Raw genomic sequence first — 18,178 nt, 5'->3', positions numbered from 1 at the left:
GCCAGGATAGTCTTGATCTCCTGACCTCGTGATCCGCCCGTCTCGGCCTCCCAAAGTGCTGGGATTACAGGCTTGAGCCACCGCGCCCGGCCGGAGGGTTAGTTTTCTTTATAGTGATATGTCAACCAATAAATGCAGAAGTAATGGTGGTATTAGAACAGTAGTAACAGAGATGGATACTTAAACTAGTGGTAGAAGTTTGATCAAGATTAGGGTACTTACATCATTTCAATGTACTTTTCCACAAATCCCTTTTCCCTCACACATGGCAATAATAGCAATTTAAAATGAAAAAACCTGACAAACATTACTTTATTAAAGACATCAAAGTTAACATCAGAAATGGGCCAAGCCTGTACCATGTGCCTTTTTATATGTTGCACTAAGAAGGACACAGTACAAGCATCTGATAGTTATAATTCATCAATATGCATAATCTGAATCTCATCATTAGGAAATAACAAACTCAAACTAAGGAACATTCTACAGAAAAACTGGTTTGTACCCTTCAAAATTGTTACTTTCATATAAGACAAGAAAGTCAAAAGTCTATTCTAAAGAAAGTCATCAAACAGACATGAAAAACCTGAAATACATCATTCTAGATTGGTTCCTTGGCTGTGAAAAAACATGTCTATAAAGGATATTATTAGAATAATTAGTAAAATTTTACTATCAAGTATGGATTTAAAATGTGCTATATCAAAATTAAATGTCTTGATTTTGATATTTGTTTCATAGTTATATGAGTATGGCCTTATTCTAAGAAAAAGCATACTTTACTATTTTGGGGGCAAAATGGCAATCATGTATACAGTTCATTCTGAAGTGGTTCCATTCTATGTACATTGGGCTAATTGTGAATTTTAAAAGTTTACTTTGGACTCAACTCCACAAATGTTGCCTTCATTCATGTGAATCACATTACCCACCTTCACACTATATCTTAACCTCTTTGTGGACAATTCTCTGATCACTCAATGCCCCTAGTACATATTCTAAGAAAAATTTTTTCATTATAAAGTGATTGATGTGCCACAGAGGTAAATCAAAAACTGTATGTATTGAAGCCAAACATATGGCAACCACCTGAAAACTTGGTCAAGAAAATAATCACTAGTTTGACTACTGCTATAATAACTTTAAATCTATTAGTATTACCTTCTGGCCTTTAAAAATAACGAAGGTTGGAGAAACTCTACAGCAAATATTTTGATGGTTTCTCACACAACTTTATAACCCTCTTCTGTTTATAACTTCAAAGAAACTGTTTTTGGACTTTGTGATGTTTTCAATATTTTATCAGTTGTAAATTAAATTCAGCTTTTCTATTGAAATTACTAAGAAGCTAGACTACAGATCTTTCAAAGTGGTATTTATTAAGTTCTTTAAGTATTATGCATTACTAAAGGTTTGATTTAAAAGTACAATATAAAAAGTGAGAGTTAAATGATAGACTCATTGGGGATCAGAATTTTTGCTGTTACATTGTGGTGGAAAATGCATAATAAGGTAAAAAAAAAGTCTACTCAATATAATGTTGATTTGCTTATTAAGACATATGCTATAAGACATGGTATAATACTTAACAAATATGTTAATTAATCACCACCTATATAATAAGCAAACAGTTACAATGCTGATACTCTTCGATAATCATAATTCCATATTCAAACAGCTTATAAAAAACACAGTTAAATAGGGAAGAAAAGAGTATGCTGAGCAGAGGGTTCAGTGAGAGCACACTACTACCCTGGGCATGGTGGCTCATGTCTGTAATCCCAGCACTTTGGGAGGCCGAGGTGGGCAGATCACGAGGTCAGGAGTTCAAGGCCAGCCTGTCCAATATGGTGAAACCCCATCTCTACTAAAATTACAAAAATTGGCCGGGCATAGTGCTGCACACCTGTAGTCTCAGCCACTCATGAAGCTGAGGCAGAAGAATCACTTGAACCTCGGAGGCAGAGATTGCAGTGAGTCAAGATGCGTCACTGCACTCTAGCCTAGGCGACAGAGCAAGACGGCATCTCAAAAAAAAAAAAAAAAGAAAAAGAAAAAAAGAAAGAAAGCAAGCCCCAAGTATGGCAGGTGAGAGAAATGGAACTAATGGAACTAACTGACCTGTTATACACTGGGGCTTTCTAAGTAGTTCAGCCTGGCCGAACACAAGATTGTACTGCGAGCCCTGAAGGAAGATGAACTGCATTATCCTGTCCTTAAAGTTAGCCCCATTATCTATCATAAAATTTCAAATTTTAAGAAAATTAGGCAAATTGGAAAATATGTACAGAGCACCGTTCCTTTATTTTCATAAAAGTGTTACTACATTAGGAGAAAGAAAATAAACCACAGTTCTGTTCATCACATAAATCATGCAATTTTTCATACCTTTCAATTTTGGGAAAATATAACATGTGGTTCTCTAAGTACTTTTCTTTCTTAATTTTTAAACTCTGACATTTTATCACAGAAATTAAATCCTTATGCTCCTCATTCTTTTCCACTTAACACATCAAAAAGTGGCTCTACATAAGATACTTGACATTCAGCATACATTTTATTCTTTATTCTTCTTAAACATAGAAAGTTATATTTTGCCAATGATAAACAACTCAAAATATTCAACTTCAGGTTGAATTGATAAAGTAGTATATGCTTGTGTGCCTGCATGCAGATGCTACTTGTGGGAAAACAGATGTCTACTCTGTTCTAAAAGCTATATTGACATGATAACAAGTGAATTCAAGAGGAGAAAAAAGAAATAATATACATACATTCTGCAGAAACAAAAATAGCCATGCTTGTAAAGAAGTCAAGACAATAATGAGTTCACAGGACACATAAATAATAGATTGATTCTATAATTCTATTATCTCCGGTATTTCAGTTGCATTCATTGGTATTAAATATTTTATAAATTAAGCTTTCAGGAAAAATAACACCTAATATTATGAAAAACAATGCCATTTTAATACATATTACCTGTTTCTTAATTTTGAAATCATCTGGAGAAGAGCAATTATTTCCATTATACAGATGAGATATTTAAGGCATTGAAAGATTAAGTGACTTTCTGAGTTGTACAACTGTAATTAATTAACTGAGACACGGTTCATACCCAGATCTCCTGGTTTCTAAAGCATAGGATTTTTTTTCCCTTATACTTACTCATTCTCATTGGCTTGTGAAACTCTATTATCTTCAATTAATTTAAAGGAATAAATTGTTTTGATCTGGGTCAATATGAATCTAACCTTCATCCACTTATCTTAGAAACATATAAAGGATCACCTATTGGTAAAATTTATGCCTCCTTACATAATTTTAATCAGTTTGTGATAGCATCAAACAAGGTTCAATTTACAAAATAATATTTGAAGTCCTAAAGTTCATATTTAAACATTATTTTTGTTTTCCAAAGATTAATATCTGAAAGTTCAAGAAATCCATTATTACATTATTAACAGCACATTTAAGGTCATAAATACTAAGTAGATATTACAGATAAAGAACTAAAGGAATTAATTTGGTAAACTCTTTTTTGTCTAGAAGTTTCCATACAAAGTTTATAAAAGGTGTTTTCTCCATAAAATTATTATTAAAATGTAGTTAAATATGAGATATAGAGGTCCTCCTGCTATAAGAACTTAGGTATTAAGAGCTACATTTGACTTCTGCTGAAGTTACTTAAAGATATGTATGTTCATTAATTAGGAAATATGAGGCAAACTGTTCCTTGTGAAACTTAGCATTTATTTGAATAAATATGTAGACAATTGTTGTGCCGATTTGTCAAAAGAACATGAATGCTTTCCAAAGATAAGAAGTTACTCTTACATATATTGGAAAATTAGAAAGTGACATTAAGGCTCAGTTGACCAGATATTTCACTAGTGATAATGAAGACATATAACTGATGTGCAGGATGTACCAAGAGTATATGACAGAGTTTAAAACTGAAAGAACACTGGGCTTGGAGTACTAAAGTAGGGTTAACAAATAGATACATAAAAAGGGTGAAGTAGACAGTATTTGGCACAACAATTTGACCCAGAAGTTGGCACCTGCTGCTGGATTAGAACATTTTTCTTTTTTTATGAATAATATATTGGATAAAATTTACAAAGAGGCAGCTTTCAGTTTAAGTTTGAAAGACTTTAAAAAAAAAAAAAAAAAACAGGTTATTGAAGGACATATATTCCCTCTCCCAGATAACCTGTATTTTTTATTACCCTCATATCCCCATCATAGCACCAATTGCAATGGATATTAATGTTTGTTAGTTCTAAATCTTCTTAAGAAGTCTGCACTCTTCCAAAAGAATGACCGTTTTATTAATTGGTATAATTAATCAAAACTTATAACAATTTAATAAATTATAGTCATTCTTACTTCCTTCTGCCTATCACACATTGTGAGATTAATTTCAATAGTATCTGAGAGGCAGGTGAATTTTTTTCTCTGTGAGTGGGATGTTAGGTTAGATGGACAGGACATACTCTGGAATGTCAGAATAAAGACTTTTGAAATCCAAGTTTTAAAAAAGCAATAAGAAAACTGGCAAAAATATCAAAATTACCATTTTCAAAAATCCAAAAATTGAGAAGAGGCTTGAAATAAACTAAAGAACATTTATTCGAGGAAAAATGGGAAGTCTCAGTTACAACAGCAAGATTTGCATCATTTTAACTTGCTCAAATCCATCCCGCTTTCCCCAGGTCTGCAGTAGCCCAGAAAACCATAGACTATACACATGACGTACCTATGAAACCAAGGGCCTAACAGATGTTAAAGGAGGAAGAAAGAGAATGGCACTCCCAAAAACCTCAGTCTGAAAGAACTGTCACAATTTGACCTCCTGAGAAGCTCTCTGAAAGGCTCTAGCTTCAGGACTTGTTTTTATCTAGATCAGAGCTCACTCTCTCTGAACAGCATTACTCTTATGGCATTCGTTGAAAACTGTCCATGGGAATTTTTAACATCACAGCTGCTTAAGGCAGTAATATCAGTCTGGGTTAACAGGAGGCAGATGTAAAAACATGAAAGGAGAAACTAAGGAATGTAGTGTCCAAATGGTACTTTCAAAAACTCTCAGATATTTTTGGGAATATAAAAGCAAGTGTATGGTTTTGGTAACACACAGGAAATATCTAAAGACAGCTAATATCTTACTTATGGCTGATCTTGAGGCTCTGTACCACCAAGAAGTGAAGGCTAAGGCAGAGTTGTAAATTTCCTGCTGGAGCTTTGAAAACATCCCATATGATACACCCAAGACCTACTGGCAAACTCTGGCAGACATTAATTCAAGATATTCAGGTAAATCTCTATTCAATTTTTAGCCAATCAAGCAGAGATTTTATTGACTGTATACCAAAGTGTATGTATCATGACTAGGACTACAGACTTTACAGAATTGGTCCAGGAAAGTCACTAATCAAACGACAATCTCAAACACTACATAAAATAAACCCAGGGGGCTCATTTTCAGAATTGTTATGTTATATTGTTTAAAATGTCAATTAGATGAAGCAGGGTATTTTCCTGATCCTTTCACAGGACTTGTGACAGGACTGCCTCATTTACTCAGCCCACTGCTCTCAACTTCTCACAGGAGGGAGTGCATTAGTAAATGAGGTGGGAACTGGAGTGCATGAGTGCTAGTACCACCCAGCAGCTTCAGTTCCAGCTGCAGCAAACTCTACTCAGCCCCACTGGGTTCCACCCCTTGCAGGAGGGAGTGTGTAGGTAAGTGAGTACAGGAGATGGGGTGAGCCTTTTTGGCTGCCAGGAGGACCAAACTCCATGCAGGTCCTGTGGCAGCATCTGGGGGTAGGGCCTGTGAACCCTGAAGTCCCAGAGGGCATGTTACAGTGCTCTTTTAGCTCTGCCACTTGCAGACAGCTTAAGTGTTAACAGCTCAGTAAGACCTCTGCCTTTTCATGTGGTGGCTACCCTCCACCAGTGAGGGCAAAGGGCCAGTGTGACAGGCTTTTGTATCTACATCCATGGCTCCCAAGCTCTTGTCTGGCATCCAGGAAAAATGAGGTTGCCCAAATGGATTGAAGAATGGTAAATGTGAGGGATTTCACTGATGAAGAAAATGGCTCTCAGAGGGAAGGGGAGCTGAAAGGGGATGGGGCAGGTAGGTAATATTCCCCTGATAGACATCTCCAGTCGGATTCTTCTTTGAAGTTACACCATCAAGCTGTCCCTATGACATGAAGTCACTTCTGTCCAACATCCAGCCCTACTCCCTGAAGTCTAGCTGCTTCTCATCTCTGCCACCTGAGTCTGAGGTCTTTATAGGCACAGGATTGGGGGTGGGGCCGGCCATGGGTAATTTAGGAAAAGATAACATTCGGGTGGAAGAAACAGGAACAAAAGTTCTCACTTTGCACCATGGTTTCAGACTTTTTGATTTGAGTGTGAGGTTTTGTCAGGGACCCGCTCTCTTCTGCCTAGAATTTCTCTGCCCCCTGTCCCTATTGAAAGATGCAGAGAAATAAGAAAGTATGGCCCAATCACAGGAGGAAATGCTATCAACAGAACTGTCCCTGAGGAAGTCCAAATATTGAGTTCAACAGACAAAGACTTTAAATCAGCTACACTAAACATGTTTAAAAATTAAAGAAAACCATATTATGCAAGTTCAGGCAGGCTGGTGGGAAAAAATTTAGTTATAAGAAAAAGATACAAACCTCTAGGAAGGCTTTGAGGGTGGGGGTTGCATAACTTCAGTAATAGATCGGGCTGAAGATAGCCTAATCCTCTTAAGTACACAGCTTAAAGTAGGTAGGTATAAAGGAATGTAAGGGAGTTTACCTAAATAACTTGTTTACTCATGTGGTCCTAAAACTAACCTTTCACCTTTCAGGGACAGGATGGCTCTCTGTGGGGGGCGGGGGGGTTGGGGGGGGCATGACCAGGTTAATTACCCTCTAGTCCTGTTTACTCAAAGCCTTTGTCATTTAATGTGTGCTAAATAAATGCCAGCAGGGCCAGCTAGTCAGGGCCTCAGCTGCTATAATTCCTTCAGTCAGCAACCTGACCCCCAGCCCACTCTTTCACTGAGTATTGATGTCTGAGTACATTATTTATCTGTCATGCAGCTGGGGTCTGCAGGATAGACCCTTGCACCATATTTAAAAACACAAAGGAAAAATTCAGTGATTTGTCACTGAATAGAGAACATCAATGAGGAGACAGAACTTATCTTCATAAAAAATAAGTTACAAATTCTGAAGCCAATATACAGCTAAATAATAAAAATACACTCTTTGGCCTTAATAGCATATTTGAACTGGTTGAAGAAAGAATTAGTGGCCTTGAAGATAGTTTAATTCAGATTAGCTGGTGTGAGGAATAGTAAGAAAAAAGAATAAAGAAAAATGATCAGGGTCTCATGAGACCTGTGAGACACAATCATGAATACCAATATATGTATAGTGGAATTCCCAAAAAAAGAGAATATAGATAAACAGAAACAAAGTATATCTGAATACATAATGGCTTGAAACTTTGTAATTTATTGTAAACATTAACCTGCACTCAAGAAACCCAGTAAATGAAAATCAAATAAACTCAAAACATGCACACATTAACGTATCATAGTTAAACTGTCAAAAGCCAAAGGCAAAGAAAGACCCTTGAAAGCAACAAAGAAGAGAAATCTATCAAATAGAAGTGTCCTCAATAATAAAAACACCTGAGTTTTCCTTAGAAACCACTGAAGCCAAGAGGCAACAGAATGATATATTAATAGTATTGAACAACAAGAAAAAAATACTATCATCAAGCAAGAATTCTATATCCAGCAAAATCCTTTCAAAAAACAAAGAAAGGATTTCTAGCTATTGGTTCACTATGTCAGAAGCTTGTAAATAACCCCTCCATCTTAAGTAAAAATCTGAACAGACTGTAAACTCAGACATTATTCTTAGATCTGTCTGAGAAGTGAGGTCACAGGGCAAACTGTTGCCTCAAAATTAGACAGACAGGCAAATACAGAGAATCAACAACCTAGTAGCATAGAAATCCATGACTACAAACCTTTGTGGGAACCACTGCTGAAGTCTCCCTGTATGACAAGTTCAAGAGATAGAAACTGGAGGGGACTAAGTCATCAAGAGACCCCCTCCCAAACTTTGTGTTTCACCTCCTGGAGTTCTTCTAGGGTCTCACAGTGAATATCACAGAAAATGCTCCTTTTGTGTTTTAGACAAGAGGAGAAAAAGAAAGAAACCATTTTTACATAAGCCAAAGAATTGTTCTTCTTAACAAAACATACCCTCAGTAGAAACTAACTAGGAACCACAGCCTAACCTGCGGGAGTTTTATTGGATCCTAATGTCCTGTGGGAAAGGTAATATCCCATTTCAATCATCTCTAGACTTCCACACGGAGGAATGGAAATCCTCCATGTGGAAATCCAACTCCAACCCGTTCTAGCCATCCTATCTCACCTATGGTGGGGAGGGGACTGAGAAACATGTGTAAAGTTCACATCCAGAGGAACAGGCAAACTTAAAGACTAAGACTTTATCCATGGGACTTTAGATCGCTTGTCCTCTTCTCAGACATTCTCAACACATTACTAAAGGCCTATTTATGGCAGTACCTTTTAATCAGTGCATCATGTCTAGCCATGAAGAAAAAAAAAATGCAGGCATACCAAAATGCAAAAGTCACAGTTATAAGAGATAGAAAATCAAAACCAGACTCAGATAGGGCAGGGATGTTGGAACCATCAAACTGGGAATTTAACACAATTGTGATCACTTTTCAAAGGGCTCTACAGGGTAAACTAGACAATATGCAAAAAGAGATGGACAATGTACACAGAGAAATAAAAATTCTAAGAAAGAAGCAATAAACTCTGAAGATCAAGAACATTAAAAGAAATAAATGCCTTTCATAGTTGACTGTACACATGTGAGGAAAGAATCTCTGATATTGGGTATAACTCAATTGAAAATGCCAAAACCAAAGAGCAAAGAGAGAGAGAGAGAAAAAAAAAGACTGATAGGACAGAACAGAATATCCAAAAACTGTGGAACAACTACCAAAAGTGAAACGTACTTATAATGGAATACCAGAAGAAGAGGAAAGACAGCAAGGAACAGAAGCATTATTTAAAATATTGATAACTGAGAATTTCCCCCAATTAATATCAGACAGCTAGTGACAGATCCAGGAAGTTCAGAGGACACAAAGCAAGATAAGTGTAAAAACAAACAAACAAACATAAAAACACCTAAGCGAATCATATTCAAACTACATAAGATCAATTTTTTTTAGTGCTAAAAAAGCAAGAAAGTAGACAGTGGGAAACTTCTTGCATATAGAAGAGAAAAGATAAACATTCCATCTCACGTCTTAGAAATCATGCAAGGAAAAAGAGAATGGAGTAAAATATTAAAAATGTTGAGAGACAAAATCCACTATCCTAGAATTCTCTACCCTGCAAAATTGTCCTTCAACAGTAAAGAACATATAAAGACTAAGACAAAAAATGTTACAGGAATTTGGTCCCAGTAGACATGACTTGCAAGAAAGTAAAAAGAAGTTCATTAGAACAAATATGATATATGTCAGAAACTTGGGTCTACAGAAAGAAGGGTACTGGAGAAGAAATAAGTGAATGTAACATACAAATTTTAATTTTCTATTCTTAATTTCTCTAACATAAGAATTTTTTAAAAAATAATAATAGCAACATGCATCTCCCAAGTATAGGATGTCTGAGTATGACCTGTAGTTTCACTGTTAGACGTCCTGATTTTAATAAATGAATTGTTTTTATGAAAGAGAGTGTCTTGGTTCATCTAGGCTGCTATAACATAATACCATGGACTGAGTGTCTTATAAGAAACATACATTTTGTTCCCAAAGTTTTGAAACCTGAGAAGTTCAGGATCAAGTCACTAGTAGGTTTGGTGTCTGATGAAGATCCACTTTATGATTCATAGATGATGCTTTCTTTTTTTTTTTTTTTTTTGAGACAGAGTCTACCTCTGTCTCCCAGGCTGGAGTATAGCGGCATGATCTTGGCTCACTGCGACTTCTGCCTCTCAGGTTCAAGTGATTCTCCTGCCTCAGCCTCCTGAGTAGCTGGGATAATAGGTGCCCACCATCACGCCCAGCTAATTTTTTTTTCTTTTTTTTTTTTTAGTAGAGACGGGATTTCACTGTGTTGGCCAGGCTGGTCTCGAACTCCTGACCTCATGATCTACCTGCCTTGGCCCCCCAAAGTGCTGGGATTACAAGTGTGAATCAGTGTGCCCAGCCAGATGATGACTTCTTATTGTGTTCTCATATGGCAGAAGGAACAAATGAGTTCCCTACAGTTTCTCTCATAAGAACACTAGTCCCATTTATGAAGGCTCCACCCTCATGACCTAATTCCCTCTTGAAAACCTCAATTCTAAATACCATGATATTGGTTATTAGATTAAACATATAAAGTTGAGAAACACAAATATACAGTCTAGTCAAGAGTGTCCTGTTCTCAGAAAAGATTCACTTAACTATCAAAGAGTAAAGGGGTACAAATTCTCCAATTTACTTTCAGTTGTTTAGCACGAACACACACACACACACATACGCACTTTACAATATGCATTTTTAAACTATCAAAATCTACTGTCAAATCATATTATACCCCTTCATACATAACATAAACCTTAACAGTATACATTGACTTCCCTGTTTTAACCTTTATGCTCATGTTTTTATACATTTTACTTTTGCATATCTTTTAAACTGCTCAATTCATCAACATGATTTTTGCTTTATACAATCAATTTTAATGGTATTAAAATTCAAAAGAAAATATTTAATATGTACCATCACATTTAATATCTTGGTGATCTTTTATTTGTTAAGATCTGAGTTTCCATAAAGCAGCATTTTCTCTCAGCCTGAATAATTTTCTTTCACATTTCCTGTAGAAGTCAGCTAGTGATAGCATCCCTTGATGTTTCTTGTCTGAAAAGGCTTTCATAGTCACTTATAAATTACATTTTTCTTGGATATAAAAATGTAGGTTGATATGCATTCTTTTATGTTCATTAAATAAGTCTCTGGTTTCTATTTATTCCAGTGATAAGTTAACAATAATTGTTACAGATATTGTCCTATGTAATGCCTCTCATAACTGGCTACTTTTAAGATTTTTTTTCTTTATCACTGGTTTCCAGTAATTTGATTATTCTATGTCCTAATGTAGTGTTATTGTGTTTATCCTGCTTGAAATTTACTGAGCTTCTCAGATCTCTGAGTTTTCAGTTTTCTTCAAATTTGGAAATACATTCTGCCTATTTTATTTTATTATATTTATTTTATTTTATTTTATTTATTTTTAATTTTTTTTTTCTCTGTTAAGTATGATGTTTATTCTGGATTTTTTTTTATTTTTTTTATTTTTATTATACTTTAAGTTCTAGGGTACATGTGCATAACGTGCAGGTTTGTTACATGTATATACTTGTGCCATGTTGGTGTGCTGCACCCATCAACTCTTAGCAAATTATCACAAGAAGAGAAAACCAAACACCACATGTTCTCACTCATAGGTGGGAACTGAACAATGAGATCACTTGGACTCGGGAAGGGGAACATCACACACTGGGGCCTATCATGGGGAGGGGGGAGGGGGGAGGGAGAGCATTGGGGAGTTATACCTGATATAAATGATGAATTGATGGGTTCTGACGAGTTTATTTTTAATTTTTTTGAGATGGAGTCTTGCTCTGTCTCCAGGCTGGAGTACAGTGGCATGATCTCGGCTGACTGCAACCTCCACCTCCTAGGTTCAAGTGATTCTCCTGCCTCAGTCTCCCGAGTAGACCACCATGCCCAGCTAATTTTTTATATTTTAGTAGGGACAGGGTTTCACCACGTTGGTCAGGCTGGTCTCAAACTCTTGACCTCAGATGATCCACCCGCCTTGGCCTCCCAAAGTGCTGGGATTACAGGTGTGAGCCATTGTGCCCGGCCCAGCCATCATTTTTTAAACAATTATTTCATGCTTCCCTCACCCCACATTTTACCCTGGGACTTGAGTTTTACAAACATTGAACTGCTCAGTGTTTTTCCACAGTAACTAGATTCCATTCACTATCCTCCTTTTTTTTTTCTCTCTCATTCTCTCTCTGTCTAAAAAATTTCTAATTATTTGTCTGCATGTTTACTAATCTTCTCTTTAGTAGTGTTTTATTTGGCTTTAATCCCATTTGATGAGTTATTCAAAAATATTACATATTTTATTTTCAGCTCTAGAAGTTATATTTACTATATTTTATACCTTTGAATTCTCATTTTGCTATATATTTTCCATTGAATCATTAAGTATATTTACATCTGTCTAAAGAATTTTGCTTTATGTTTTCATTTACTTTGACATTTCTAGCTCTGTTTCTACAGTCGATTCTTCTCCTAGTTATGATTCACACATTCTTGATTCTTTTCTGTTATAGGGCTTGTTGATTGAATGCTGGGGACTGTGCTTGTTTTGTTTTTGAATATGAGTGTTATGCTTTAAAGCATATTGAAAGTTGTTTTTGATACTTAGGATGCTTGCAAATCAGTTTGCTTTTTATAAAGTTTGATTTTTTTTTTTTTAAACTCTGTTAAGATGCTTCTAGCATAGCTTTTACCCTAGTGCTACTTAGACTTAGCACTAGGGGTGACATTCTGAGATCTTTACTGAATTCCCTGAGTGTTCACTGACTTATCTCTTTTATTGTTAGTTAGAATTCAAATTCTAGAATTCCAGCCCGGTATATTCTACAAATTTTTCAGCTAATAATTCTGATACTGTTTGGCTATGTCCATACCCAAATCTCATCTTGAATTATAATTCCCACAATTCCCATGTATCATAGGAGGAACCTTATGGAAGGGAGGTGATTTAATTGTGGGGACAGGTCTTTCCTGCCCTTGCAACACTGAATGAGTCTCACAAGATCTGATGGTTTCAAAAGTGGGAGTTTCCCTGAACAAGCCCTCTCTGCCTGCTGTCATCCATGTAAGATGTGGCTTGCTCCTTCTTGCCTTCCACCATGATTGTGAGGTCTCCCTGACCATGTGGAACTCTAAGTCTGAAACTTTTTGTCTGAATAGCGTCTTTATCTCCAGTACTTAGTCCTACAAATTCCAATGCTATTGGCTTCCCTGAACACTCTTTCCTCAGCTCAGTGAAACTTCTTTTCACTATGTGTATGTTTTCTCCCTCCATGAACAGCAGTATGAAAAGTGCTTTCCGAAAAAAAGAAAACTAAATGTATTTATTTCCCTCTGTTATTGAATAGATTTTAATATAACTTGCTCAGTTTTCTTGTGCTTTACAGTGAGAGGGGAGTATCTAGTTCTGCTTACTTCAACATAATAGCAAATAGAAGCTACTATGTTGACTAATATAAAACAAAATAATATATACCTGTTTAGTGTATCTGGCATTCTGAGCATGAATACTGATATGGTTAGGTTTCATGTCTCCAATCAAATCTCATATTGAACTGAAATCCCCAGGTATTGAGGGAGAGACCTGGTAGTACATGACTGGATCATGGGGGTGGTTTCCTCTGTGCTGTTCTCTCGACAATGAGTGAGATCTCATGAAAGCTGATGATTTTATAAGCCAGTTTTCTCTGCTCTCTCTTGCACACACTCTCTCTCCTGCTGACTTGTGAAGAAGATGCCTGCTTGACTTCTCCCATTATTGTAAGTTTCCTGAGGCCTCCCCAGCCATGCAGAACTGTCAGTCAATTACACTTCTTTCTTTTACAAATCACCCAGTCTTGGGTATTTATTTATCACAGTGTGAGAATGAAGTAATACAGTAAATTGGTACTGTGGAGAGTGAGGTACTGCTATAATGATACCCAAAAATGTGGAAGCAATTTTAGAGCTAGGTAACAAGAAGAGATTGGAACAGTTTACAGGGCTCAGAAAAAGATAGGATAATGTGGGAAAGTTTAGAATTTCCTGGAGACTTGTTGAGTGGTTTTGACTAAAATGCTGATAATGATATGGACAATGAAGTCCAGACTGAGATCGTCTCAGATGGAGATGAGGAACTTGGTAGCAACTGGAATAAAGGTAATTCTTACTATGCTTTGGCAAAGACTGGTGGCACTTTGCTCCTGTTCTAGTGATCTCTGGAACTTTCAATGTGAGAGAAATGATTTGAAAATGGAACTTATGTTTAAAAAGGAAGCAGAAGCTAAAAGTTAAAAAAAATTGCAGCCTGGTGATGCGATAGAAAAGAAAAACCCATTTTCTGGTGAGAAATTCAAGCCAGCTTCAGAAATTTCCAGAAGGAACCAGCAGCCAAATGTTAATGACCAAGACAATGGGGAAAATGTCTCTAGGTCATGTCAGAGACCTTTGTGGCAGCCCCTCCCATCACAGGCCCAGAGGCCCAGGAGGAAAAAAATGTTTCCTGTGTCGGGTCCATGGCCCCCCTGCTGTGTGCACCCTTGGGACTTGGTGCCCTGCATCGCAGTGACTCCAGCCATTGCTAAGGGGAACCAAGGTATAGCTTGGGCTGTTGCTTCAGAGGGTACAAGCCCCGAGGCTTGGCAGCTTCCACATGGTGTTGGGCCTGTGGGTGTGCAGAAGATAAGAATTGAAGTTTGGGGACCTCCACCTAGATGTCAGAGGACAGATGGAAATGCCTGGATGTCCAGGTTGAGGTGTGCTTCAGGGGTGGAGCCCTCATGGAGACCCTCTGCTAGGGCAATGTGGGAGGAAAATGTGGGTTTGGAGCCCCCACACAGAGTCCCCACTGGAGCACTGCCTAATGGAGCTGTGAGAAGAGGGCCACCATCCTCTAGACCTCAGAATCGTAGATCCACTGACAGCCTGCACAGTGTGCATGGAAAAGTTGCAGATACTCAATGTCAGACGTGAATGCAGCTGGGGCTGGGGAATGTACCCTGCAAAGCCTGTGAAGGAGCTGCTCAAGGCCATTTGCATCACCTCCTGCATCAGTGTGCCCTGGATGTGAACTCCCCACCTCTTGCATCAGTGTGTCCTGGATGTGAGATATAGCATCAAAAATATTATTTTGGAGCATTAAGATTTAATGACAGCCCCACTGGATTTTGGACATGCATGGGACCTGTAGCCCCCTTGTTTTAGTCAACTGCTCCCATTTGAAATGAGAACTTTCATCCAATGCATGTACACCTACCGTATCTTGGAAGCAACTAACTTGCTCTTGATTTTACAGGCTCATATGCAGGAGGAATTTGCTTTGTCTCAGGTAAGACTTTGTACTTGAATATAATGCTGAAATGAGATAAGACTTTGGGGGACTGTTGGGAAGGCATGATTGCTTTTGAAATGTGAGGAAAGAGATTTGGGAGGGGCCAAGGGCAGTACGATATGGTTAGGCTTTGTGTCTCCACTCAAATCTCATCTTGAATTGTAATCCTCAGGTGTTCAAGGAGAGACCTGGTGGGAGGTTACTGGATCATGAGAGTGGTTTCTCACAAGATCTGATGGTTTTAGAAGGCAGTTTTCGCTGCTCTCTCTTGCACATGCTGTCTTTCCTGCCACCTTGTGAAGAAGGCACCTGCTTCCCCTTAAACTTTGATCATAAGTTTCCTGAAGTCTCCTCAGCCATGCAGAAGTGTGAGTAAGTTAAACCTCTCTCCTTTATAAATTACTCAGTCCAGGAAACTTCTTTATAGCAGCGTTAGAATAGACTAATACAAATACTAAGGGATTTCATATGTAAACAATGACTCTAAACATTTTCTGTAGGATGACTTAATCTTTTTTGCCTACTATTTGGCCTCTGTTTAGTACTTTAAGCTCAATATACTCTTTGATGTGTTTGGAATAAGCTCCTTTTTAAAGCATCTTCAAATTTTGGTTAATGTCACATTATTTGTGGACAAAGAACATGTTTTCAAAATAGAAGTTGGTTTATATTGGTTTATAAGATAACTTTTAAAATAAAAAGCATTTTGATTCTAATATAAAATAAAGTGTAGTATTCCTGGCTAGGAATAAGATATGGAGTTTTGAAGACTGTCTGTTTTCTGGATTGCCATAGGGAATGTGCAGATTATATTAATGTTCTTGGTGTTTCCCAGTTTCACGTATGTCATGACTGGCTATGAAATTCTTGGATCTATAACAATGTAACACATTTTCTTTCCCATGTTTAAATTGATTTAGAGAAGTGAGCATGTATTGAGTACTTGAGTTAAAGCATGGCAGGGGAGGTTAGGTTGCTAAACTTCCAAGTTTTCAAATGTAATCCCAATCACTGGACTACTTCTTTTTCTTCTAGTTCATTGCTGCATTTCCTGATGTGTTGAAAGTTTATAGACAGGTGCGGTGGCTCACGCCTGTAATTCCAGCACTTCGGGAGGCCGAGGTGGGCAGATCATGAGGTCAGGAGATCGAGACCATCCTGGCTAACATGGTGAAACCCCATCTCCACTAAAAATATAAAATAAAGGAAAAAAAAAAAATGAGCCAGGCGTGGTGCTGGGTGCCTATAGTCCCAGCTACTCCAGGGGCTGAGGCAGGAGAATGGCGTGAACCTGGGAGGCAGAGCTTGCAGTGAGCCGAGATCACATCACTGCACTCCAGCCTGGACAACAGAGTGACACTCCTCACAAAAAGAGAAAAAAAATAAAAGTTTTAACTCTACGAGTTTCAAGCTGTTATCAAAACAATCTCTTTCCTTTTATTGCACATGAATTGTGGTGTCACATATATATTATATTTTAGGCTTTTTCAAATTATCTGAAACTATATGTCCCTGAAGTTCTTGAGCTCATGTGCCTAGATGTGTTCTGCATTCTTTCATAGTGTAGTGCAAAGAAGATCAGATTAAATTTCTACTTTTTAAAACTTTTACCAATATCCATGTTAACTGTATAAAAGACTAACTGTATAACGTTAACTATGTAAGAATCCTAATTACCCAGCTTACATAGCCTCTCCAAATACCAAAAATTAATGGTATATTTGTTAGCAGATACTGTAGTTGGCTAAATACTGCTCCCTGTTCACTTAATGACCACTTTGGCTTCAGAGTGTGACCTCATGTTGAAATTGGGTCTTGACAGGTGTATTTAGTTAAGGATTTGGGGATAAAAATCATACTTAATTTAGATTGGGCTCTAAATCCAATGACCACTTTCCCTATAGGAGGAGAAGGAAGACAGAGTTACTTAGAAAAATCTATTTAGATGGAGCAGAAATTGGCATTATTAGATCCTTTAGAAGCAGCATGGCCCTGATGATACCTTGAATTTGAATTTCTAGCCTTTATAACTACAATGTAATAATTTCTGTCATTTTAATCCACCAAGTTGTGCTAATTTGTTATGGAAGCTGTACGAAACTAACGCAGTGTGTTTTTTAGAAATCTTGAAAAATATGCCTTGTATTAATCTATGCATCTCTAAGAATCACTTACAAAATGTACTTTTGATGAAAAAATATAAAATGAATATAAATATCCCAAAGATAAAATTGACAAACACATTATACCGTCCATTTAAACCACATATATTGATGCTAGTTTTGGTAAGTATCTAATATCCGGCTAATTCTGTAGCTCAAGTAGCTACAGTAAACTATAAAAATATTCAGATTGCCAGCCAGTTAGCTTTAACTTTGTTCTTTTCCAATATGATTTATGATCAGAACTCCAAGTCCAGACAATTTCACATGAAACTTGTATGTGTGTGCATTTTGTGTGTGTGAGAGAGGCTGTTCTACTTTTCCCAGCTTTCCAAGAATAAAGAGCTCTGTAATTGACCCAACCAACCTTGGAAATTACTATATCAAATACTGTGGCTAAGTTCATCTTTATATGATACTAACTGAAGAATAAACTAGACTTTGGGACCATCTCATTATCTGCAGTGAAGTGACTACCATTGAGTAGGATTATGTTACTTAAATTAGGAACACCACAAGCAAATAATAGGTTCTTACTCCACAAAAGGTTTCTGTGGTGGAAAATATATGTTTAAAAAATTTAAAACATATTTATTTAAGAAATCTTCACAGGCTGCAAGATACTGGTATGTATTATGAATCTTCAGGAAGAAAAATATGCAGTATTTTTCCAGCTTATTTGTTCTTTTAACAGTTTTTATTAAATATCTATATCAATTTCAAGTGCAAGTGCTCTGGAGAG

The sequence above is a fragment of the Colobus angolensis genome, unplaced genomic scaffold (assembly GCF_000951035.1).
Source record: "Colobus angolensis palliatus isolate OR3802 unplaced genomic scaffold, Cang.pa_1.0 Scaffold284, whole genome shotgun sequence".
Classification (NCBI taxonomy): domain Eukaryota; kingdom Metazoa; phylum Chordata; class Mammalia; order Primates; family Cercopithecidae; genus Colobus; species Colobus angolensis.
The sequence above is the reverse complement of the archived record's forward strand: the minus strand, read 5'-3'. Positions refer to the sequence as shown.